Here is a 2,782-nt window from a genome sequence, read left to right on the forward strand (position 1 = left end):
GTTTCCACTAGAGTTATTGGTTTATCTGGTGGCGGTGCCGTTGTTATGGTTGTTTGTAGCTGATGTTGGGGTTGGTCTGCTGGGAATGGTGGTGGTGGTGGTGGTGGTGGTGGTGCTGGTGATGCTGGAGGTGGTGGTGGTGGTGGTGGTCCTGGTGATGCTCCAGGTGGGGTGGTGGTGGTGGTGCTCGTGATGCTGGAGGTGGTGGTGGTGGTGGTCCTGGTGGTGGTGGTGCTGGTGATGCTGGTGGTGGTGGTGGTGGTGGTGGTGGTGATGCTGGTGGTGGTGGTGGTGGTGGTGATGCTGGAGGTGGTGGTGGTGGTGGTGGTGGTGGTGATGATGCTGGAGGTGGTGGTGGTGGTGGTGGTGGTGATGCTGGAGGTGGTGGTGGTGGTGGTGGTGGTGATGCTGGAGGTGGTGGTGGAGGTGGAGCTCCTGGTGATGCTGGAGGTGGTGGTGGGACCATTGGTGGTAACTGTGGTGCTCCTGCGCCAGAAACACAATCAACTGACAGGTAAACATGGATAAATTAAACACTCGGAGCCAAAGGCACTCCTAATTAACCGAGAGAGAGAGAGAGAGAGAGAGAGAGAGAGAGAGAGAGAGAGAGAGAGAGAGAGAGAGAGAGAGAGAGAGAGAGTCAGATTCAGAGAGTGAGTGGCTTGCCCAAGAAGCTCTCATTTTTGTTATTTACTAAATATATTATTACCGATGATGAGAATGACGTGTATTATAATAATTTTTCGAAGTCCACCTCCAACGCTTCAAATGCATTGGTTCGAGTCCTCCTCAGGGCTCCTACTGATTTTCAAATTGATACATCATGTTAATGTGATTTCTTTGTGCATGTGATGAGACTAATAATATTTATTAAGCACTAAAGTGTCGAAGGCTTTCAAGGGCACATGGCAAAGTGAATATCTAAGCATTATGTTTGTATGATTTTCAAATTCAAAATGTGGCCCAAACAGTTTGGGAGCATCATGATTTCAATGTGGAGGCCATGACTGGGTCAAGACATGGCTGTAGGGGAAAGTCTTAAGGTAGTCTTAGGAGTCTTACGTCTTAAGCAGTCTTATGTTGGCTTTAGGAGCCAACATACGCCAGGTAATACGTATACTAGGAACATTATATATATATATATATATATATATATATATATATATATATATATATATATATATATATATATATATATAGAAAAAGTATTTTTCTAACATTAAGAGCGAGAAAATCATTGGTCCAAGTTCGAGCAGCGAGAGACTTCGCTACCTCTCCAACGATGCACGACTGGACAAATATTTTCCTATAAACTATTCCTTTCGGGGAACAGTCGAAGTGCAGACTTCCATCACATTTCTCTCAACATTTCGTTTGGATTCAACAAAATTCTCTTCGTGTTGTTTTTTCCCCCTCTCGTGTATAAGGTTCAGTGGAAGTCACAATGATTTATTGTGCATTTGTGGTCTGCATTTACATTGTAAGGTTAATAACTGTTAATGATGAAGGAGAAATATGAAGATTTTCACGTCATAAAAATAGACAGACAGGTAGGCATATAACTAGATATAGACAGCAAAGCAGGCTGACATGGACAGAAATTCAGCCAGATATAAAACATGTATGAGACCTGAGATATAATGACAAAACACGAAACATTTTTTTTTAAATGGAAATAACAAAGGTGAAATAATCATGCACGGAATTTGTGTCAAATATTTGCACTTCCACCCACCCATCTTGTCCCTTTATTCTAAAATGCACAGCAGTACAAACCTGTGGTTTAATGGTACGCTGGTATGGTGTTTTATGGGTGTGCTTTTTAAGAGACACTAAAACAATGGGTTTTCAGCATACAGTATATCCCAGTCAATCTGCCAACGACTCTGCATCATTATTGTTAATTCTTAATCTGGTAGTCAGCAGTTAAATATTTTTAAGACTCCATTTTCTTTCTTTTTTTGGTACACACACACACACACACACACACACACACACACACACACACACACACACACACACACACACACACACACACACACACACACACACACAGCAATTTAAGTGTTGTTGACGTGTGTTTTACAAGCATATTCCTCTCTCATCCATGCTGTCAATACTTAACCTTTCCTATCTTCTTCCCTCCCTCCTTTATGCTGCAGGAAATGGAATAGTTTGAGTATAGGGGGAGGGGAATGTGGAGGGTGGAATGGAAGGAGTAAATGTAATTGGCTGGAACAGGAAGAACACCCGCTGGAATAGCGATGGAAGGAGCTGAAATAGGTAGTATACAAAAAAATTAAAGTTTAGATTCAATTAAATAAATTGGTTTACTGAAAAGAACAGCTGTAATGGGTGAAGCAGGAGACGCGAGGAACTGGGGGTCACGGTAGATGGTAGATACGGACACAGCTGAACTGGGGGTCACGGTAGATGGTAGATACAGATACAGCTGAACTGGGGGTCAAGGTAGACGGTAGATATGGACACAGATGATCTAGGGTCAAGATGACGACACGTTATTAAAGAAAATATAAATCTGTAAAAATAATCAGAAATTTTGAGAGTAAATCAAATGAGAATTCAAATAAATATAAAATTGTGAACTGATATGGACATATTAAAAAATATATATATAAACATATATCAGTAAAAAATAGGGAATAATAAGCCATGTAAAAAGTGAGCTAAAAAAAAATAATGTCATTTAGATTATTGAAAACTTATAGTATATAAATTGTGCATGAAAGAAATTAAAAATATATATTTCGGCGACCCTTTT

The sequence above is a fragment of the Procambarus clarkii genome, chromosome 2, assembly GCF_040958095.1.
Source record: "Procambarus clarkii isolate CNS0578487 chromosome 2, FALCON_Pclarkii_2.0, whole genome shotgun sequence".
Taxonomy (NCBI): Eukaryota; Metazoa; Arthropoda; class Malacostraca; order Decapoda; family Cambaridae; genus Procambarus; species Procambarus clarkii.